At 37.0% G+C, this 7,581-nt stretch overlaps 1 long non-coding RNA gene across 1 annotated transcript; it reads left to right on the top strand.

The window, feature by feature from the left end:
* Nucleotides 1–667: 667 nt before the first annotated feature.
* Nucleotides 668–7,239, top strand: LOC104686653. Its single transcript, XR_751375.4, has 3 exons — nt 668–2,658; nt 3,809–3,878; nt 6,696–7,239. It is a non-coding gene; the product is annotated as an uncharacterized LOC104686653 (long non-coding RNA).
* The last annotated feature ends 342 nt before the right edge of the window (nt 7,240–7,581 follow it).

Raw genomic sequence — 7,581 nt, forward strand, 5'->3', positions numbered from 1 at the left:
AAGCAGGTTAACAAATGGACGACAACAAGTAGTAGTCACATAGTATTTCCGTAATCTTGACAGGAAAACTGTGCACACAATGTTGTTGGTTATTTATTTGCATAAAAACCCTTCTTAATAAGCAGTAGAATTCTTTAAAAGCAATATTCTAGAATTCTTTAGAGATGAGAATACAGATTCCTACTTGAAACAGGTCACTGACTCATGGATACCAAGTAATCTCTGAGGTATTGCAGAGAGGGCTGGGATAACTCATAGCTGACACCTACTGTAATGCTGCCAGAGTCTGGGGTCTTCTGCTGAAAGTATGTCTTTGAATGTTTACTATATATTAAAGCAACTTGAAGGTGGTCAACAGTCTAAGACTGAGATGGAAAACAGTAAGTTGCAGGTGATCATTTTCTATTCTCTCTCAGTGAGCATACTGGTATAAGCCTAGATTCTTTTCTTCCTGCTTCACCATTTTTATTTCAAAGCAAAGTATTGCTTTGTCAGGAAGCCTGGATATTGAATAAGTGGAAAAGAGCAAACTTAGCTGCACTTGTCAAAGGAGATAGGGCTTGTTTTATACATAGTCAGTTGAAGATTAATGGAAGTAAATTATTCTGGAGACCCAGATACTGCAATGATCAGCAATATGGACTGTCTATACAAATAATTAGACAACATTATGCATAATTCACGAACACAGACTGCTTTGTGTTACAGGGGACTTCAGCATCATGAGGATAAGAAATCTAAAAAGACAAAGAGATATTTTGATAAATGACCAGTTCCACCCTCTTCTGCTCTTTCCCTTTCTGAACATGGCACACTGTCTGTGATGGAGCTTTCTGTGCTTGAACCTCATGCCCTTGCTCTGGTGAAATGTGTTAGCCTCCAGGAATGGCTGCAAAGAAAAAATTTATGTCCTTGGACTGCTGAGACAGACAAGCAACTTACTGAACACCTACTGTGAAAAGACCAAGAACTCCAGAAGAGAAATGTCCTCACTAGTTCCACTTGTATGACCTACCTCCTGCACATACCCTTGTGTGTATTTCATTGGCTTCAACTAGCCTCAGGAACAGTTCTATGGATTAAACATAAATTATTTTAATTGTATGCTTAAAAGTAGATTTCATCTAGAGCAGTCTGTACAAGTCAAACCATCCTAACATCTTTCTTCCCTTCTGTGCACTTGGGCCCATGAAAATATGACAAAAAGGGAAAAGAGATATGGATTAGATGTACACTCAGCTTAAAGTACTTGCAGTCCCTCATATTTTTAGACTTGTTAAATTTATGAAAATTTAAAAATTAAATAAGTTTAAAATCATATTTCTAATCTAAAATATAGTAGGTTCAGACTAGATAAAAGGAAGAAAGTTTTTATGATGAGTGTGGTGAAACACTAGAACAGGTTGCCCAGAGAGATGATGGATGTTCCATCCCTGTAAAAGCTCAAGGTCAGGTTGGACAGGGCCCTGAGTAACCTGATCAAGTTGAAGATGTCCCTGCTCTTTGCAAGGGAGTTGGACAAGATGGTCTTTACGGGTCCCTTCCAATAAAAACTGTACTGTGGTTTTATGATTCTAAATAGTCTAAACATACAAATTCAAGAGAGAGGAAAAAATAACTATTAACCAGACATCTACTTCCTATCTTCCCACCTGACTTAATAGGAAGAGAGAGAAGGAAAATAAGTTCTTCTACACCACCATGTCATAAAGGGACATATGATAGAAATTAATACTAACGGGTATGGAGAGGACAGCACGTCCTTAACTTTTGCCCTTTGCCAGTGTACCTGTGCCCAAAATACAGCCCTTCAGATAAAACCAGTTGGTAAGAATGAAGGCCAGGATGCTAGCCAACTGCAGATATCTCAGTTATGAGCATTTTCTTACTATTTCATAGTAAAATAAAATAATTTAAAGCAATACTTCTTAAATGTTCAAAACAGTAGGAAAAAAAGAGAATAAACTCTATCACAAGACTTTTCATTTACTTGTTCAGCTGAGCAACAGACTATTAGAGACTTGCAGAAAGGAAGACACATGGGTTGTATCACTGAATAGAAATACAATACCAAAACTTTAAATATCATTTAGACATTGAATAGTTCCCAGTCCACTGAATTTGATGCTGATACATATAGACTTCCTTTGAAAGAGCAATGATATGCATGCCTTTTGATCAATGTCTTGGGATAGTCTAATATTATGTCACTTTAGGGTAATAAGAAGTCTACAATTGTTTCTTTGGAGAATACTTGTGTGTAGGAGAACAGTCTAACAGAATAATATATGGAATGCTAATGAATTGTAACTGTAACTCTTTGCATGTACATGTCTGTGCATTACAAGGTGTGTTTACAATTATCCATGGGAGGAACATTTCGTTTTTGTCCCTGGTGAACCCAGACTGTCTTCAAAATGTGCTGAGAGAATATATTCCCACCTTCAGAGGCACTAGCATTGATGCTGTCCTCCACATTTCAGATTTGAAACTTGCATCTTACTGGTCATGTGTGAATGTTACTTCCTGACTTATATGTGTGCATATACTTGATTGAGGAAGCACCTAACTACAATTAAAATATGTTCCAGTCTCCTTAAGCAGAGTGCTGACAATGGGATATTACAGTTGAATGAATGGAACAGATTTTGTGATCAGGTAAGTTAATAAAGAAATATCCTTGTGATAATCAGCTCTGGTTTTGTACTAAAACTGGCATTCATTTTTGCTGGATGAAATGCAATTAATGCAGGTTAAATTTTTTTATTGTTTTGTTTGGTTTGGGTTTTTTTTTTGTTTGTTTTTACATTTTTAAGTAAAAATGCTAAATTTCTCACAGCAAAGTACAATTCCTAGATGATATTTAAATACATGTAATTTTAAGCAAAGGATAAAAGATACGGAAATAAAAGCAAGTGTTTTATTTTGAAAGATCTCTTCATCATATTTTCTTGACTAATTTTGTTACACGAGCAAGATAAAATGGGTCTTTTCACAACTCTAATAAAAAGTCTAGTACATGTAAACTTCTCAGCCAAACATACTATAAAAGTGTTCCAATATCTTAAAAATTTAAATAATTGGCATTAAGAGAATAAAAGTTTTTGTATTTTAAAAGCAGTAACTATTTTTTGTTAATTATCTACACCTCAGAAAATTTGTATGTTAGTTGCTGGATCAAATGATCATAGAAATAGACTGAAAATGAATATGAATTTTCAGAAGCGGCAGGATTGTGCAGACAGTTTAAGGAGTGATAAAGAAAGAAGTACTTGGTTTCTGCCTATCTATAAATTAGTAGTACTTATAATGTTTTCACAGGGAAAGTACTAGGCATCTTAGAAAATTGATATTTGGATATATCAGGATGGGTGGATCTCAACATTTGTGCATAAACTTACCAGGATACGTACTGCTATAATTCCAGAGTGAAATGATGATGTTTACCTTTAGTCAAGTAAATGGAGTCCAAAAAAAGCCAGGAGAGAAGTAGCATACTGTTAACAAGAAGCCAGGATTTTGTATAAAAGAATCTTCGGTAGGAAATTCCTCTCATATTTTCCTACTGCTTTGTCCAGAAGAGTAGACTTTAAGAGGATTAACACTGTTTTGTTAGCAAGTGATACTTACGTGATAGCTTGGAAATTTCTTTAAGAAATATTCAATTATACTAAGCATAATTCAGTTACACTTATTTAGAAAATAAATGATAGATCAGGCTTTTCTCTTAAGCAAAGAAATCTAGTGGGATATCAGGTGTAAAAGCCTTCAGATGTTTCCTTGGTGACTCTTTACACTGTGCTCCTAGGGGTGATGTATGCATTGATACCTGACAGTTCTTGAAAAACAGCAAGATAGAGAAGCTCTATTTCTGTAAAGTAAGTATGGCATTACCTGTCCTAGCATTGCTCTGACAGTTAAATCTCACACAGCAAAATTAACACAGTCCTGTCCCCCAGTTTATCCATTTAAGGGAATTTTCACACATGTCCGTGACAATGAACTTTAGAAAATAGCACTGTCCTGGTTCAGTTCTCCTCAAACAGGAGTCTGTGGCTAGTTAGTGTCTCTGAGAGATCAGCTGAAAAGAAGAAAATGGGAAGGAAGCAACACTCCCCTCTGAGAAAGCCAGAGGACACCACCCCATTGGTAGGAGACTCTTGGGAAGACAGGGTTAGTTTGTCCAGTCTGTTTAGTATGATAGGTCAAGACAGCTGTGGCTGGTCATTGTCAAATGTTTAAAATAGCTTGTTAAACCTGCAGGGAAAAGACTCAGGCACAATGGAATAACTGCACTGCAAGCTATTGTTGAAGGGAAACTGAAAACTGAAAAACTTAACCTACTAAAATATGTATTTCCGTATTGGTGGAAGCTGTCTCAGATAATGGCAATTTTAAAAGTATTAAAATCCTTAGGAACAGATGAATTTTAGGTGTTGTATGTTTTACTGCTTGCTAATATGGAAAACTTAATCCACAAAGGAATCATTTATGTGACTGCAGAGTTGAGCTAGCCACTGCACTCCCAGACCTATATAGTCCTAGTTTATACGACTACATAGCTGAAATTTTCCATATTCAGAGGCAAAGAATTTCTTTTGAAAACCTACTTTCACATGCAAAATGATCTCTTGAGCTATTTCTTATATTTGAGGTTTGACCTGGTTGATATTTACAATCCTTGAAATTGTACTATTTGTTTTGATTAAAAAAATAAGAATACCAGATGTCACAAGTTAGAGTACACTTTGAAATACAGAACTAAAGGTGAAGGGTCTCATAGAGAACTTCTCTTCATAAGAAAAACTTAGGTCAAAGTTAAGTATTGCTTTGTTCATACTATAATTAACGAACCGTACAATGGACCTTACAATGTCACCCTCTACTGTCCTTGCCACCTACTCTGTCCTGAATGAGGTCACGTAATGTTTTCATACTGGGTTTTCAGAGATGGGATTCTGTTATGTAGACAGAAAAATAAGTAATTTTTTTAAGTCATATACTTCTGCATAATCACTCAAACATGGAGTTAGAAGGCTTTAAATTGATTGCAGGCTGTTAAAACACTGAGTTAACAGAATAGAGGAAAACTCTTCTTGTATTTGAAGGTGTCTGAGTCTTTGAAGACATCTGTCTTTTGCCACAGTTTCCTTAAAAGTGTAGATTAAAAAATATTTGTTTAGTTTTTTTCTCACATTTTATTTTGACTCATCTCTTTTCATTCCAGTGTTACAATAAATCAAGCATCATGGAACAGCTAGACATTTCAGTTAACTAAGACTTGTGATTTGGAGTGAAATATCTGATTCTTGATGAATTATCTAAGCTTTCTGCATGGTGCCTGGGGAAAGGGTGGACAACTAGGAGATACGAAATACTCAGGGAGCAGGACTACACTGCGGGAGAATACTTTGCCTTAGCTCTGGATTCTTTTAAGTCCAAATATGAAACATGGGGGATATTAAAAGGAAAATGTTTCTATTTCAACCATTGAATGTATTTTGATTGTATTGTGAAGCAAAATTTTCCTATGACGTTGGCCAGGGCTTTTTTCCCCTCAAAATATTTGGTCAAATATATGTATAGTGGTCAATACACAAAATTAAATGTGTTATTCTGAACACACTCTGAATAAGCTGACCAGACCCAGTACACCTGAGCTGACAATTCTTTGTGTCCAATTCAATCATGACTTAGGCTGTGGTAATTACACAAGGCAGCCAGGAGCCACTAGTAGTGAACTTGATTGGGAAAGTCTTTGTGACTTTTCTTTAATTCTTCTGGCAGGTGAACACTAGGAACAGTGGTCCTAGTCATAGGACAAAGTCAGTACAGAATTTATAACTGATGTTTAATGCTTCTGATGTTTAATGCTGTGTTGGAAGACTGAACTTGTTGCTCATTATAGCCTGTATAGCTCCCCAAATACTGATGGGTCAAATATAAAAACCTGAAATATGGATGAAAAAACTGATCTCAGGTCAAAACTTGAATGAAAATTTGAGGTGGGAAAGGATTCACTTCTTCCTTTTTGATTGCTTGATAGGATTTCTGTTTCGTGAATGTTCTATATACTCAAACAAGTATTATCCTGCTCATGTAAAAGTTTTCAATTAATTTTAGATAAAAAGAAAAATCAGTAAGGCTTTCTGAATTGTATTGTATTTATCATTCTTTATGGAATAACTTACTGGAAAGAAATTCTGCAGGTAATAATAAGATAACAAATTTCATGGTATTCCTTCTGATCTCTTTCAAAGGTGCATGTCCTCTTGAAAGACGAAAGTGAAATGGCAATGTGAAATCAATTGAAATTATGTATTCAATTGCTTTTTAAGTGTTCCAGCCTAAATATTACTTGACAATTTAGACAGACTAAATTAGTATTCATTGAATGAGTGGAGTTTTGGCACAAATGCTGATGACAATTACCAGAAATTATCTCTGCATTGAATATTTATTGTAAATGACAACTGGATTACCAAGTTTTCTGTGGTTTCCACAGAATAACAGTAGATTAATATAGGCCTGTACAAGATTAGAATGCCTCAATAAGAGAAAATTTCTGTTGGGTGTTTTTAAGTCTAAGGATGAGCATGAAAACTAGAAGGGAAACTTCACAGATGAAAAACATAGGATCACAACTATTAAGATTCTTACTCTGTTTTTATTTTCTGATTTTCTCAAAATCTTAGGTGTGTCAGTACAGACTGGGAGTGACCTGATGGAAAGCAGTTCTGCAGAGAAGGACCTGGGAATCCTGTTGGACAACAAACTGCCCATGAGCCAGCAGTGTGTCCTTTTGGCCAAGAATGGTATCCTGGGGTGCATTAGAGATCATTGTCAGCAAGTTATTGGAGCTGAACCTGCCCCTCTGCTCATCCCTGGTGAGGCCACATCTGGACTGCTTTGCCCAGTTTGGGACCCCTTAGTGCAACAGATACAATTAAGGAACTGGAACATCTCTATTACATGGAAAGGCTGAAGGAGTTTGGCCTGTTCAGCCTTGAGAAGAGGTGACTGAGAGGGGACCTCATCAGCATCTGTCAGTGTCTGCAGGGAGGGGCCAGTGGAGGGACCAGGCTCTACTTGGAGGTGCTGAGGCAATGGGCAGTAGGTGATGCACAGGAAGTTCTACCTGAACATAAGGAAGAACTTCTTTGCGGTGTTTAGTGACCAAGCACTGGAACAGATTCCCCAGGTGCCTTGGTTTTTTAGACAAAACTTCAGGAGGAAACACTCTGGAATGAGTGTTCCTCCCCTTTTCCTCCATCAACAAGACAAATGGGTCACAAGGAGTGAAAGTGGGAAAAAGAAACCAAGCTGTTTATTAACACAAGAACAAAACAGGGTAGAACAGGATAGAAAAAAATCCTCAAAATACAACAAATTCCCAGAGAGGGAACAGACATGCAGGCTCGGACCAGCCGGGGCCACCCCACGGGCTCCCTGGGCCAGCGAGGAGGGAAGGGAGGCAGTGAGGCAAGGGGAAGGAAAGGGAAAAAAGAACAAGAATAAAACCCAACAGCACCTTTCCCAGCTAGCTGGAACACAAAGGAAACCAAAGAGCAGCACAGCGCT

Source organism: Corvus cornix, chromosome Z (assembly GCF_000738735.6).
Source record: "Corvus cornix cornix isolate S_Up_H32 chromosome Z, ASM73873v5, whole genome shotgun sequence".
Classification (NCBI taxonomy): Eukaryota; Metazoa; Chordata; class Aves; order Passeriformes; family Corvidae; genus Corvus; species Corvus cornix.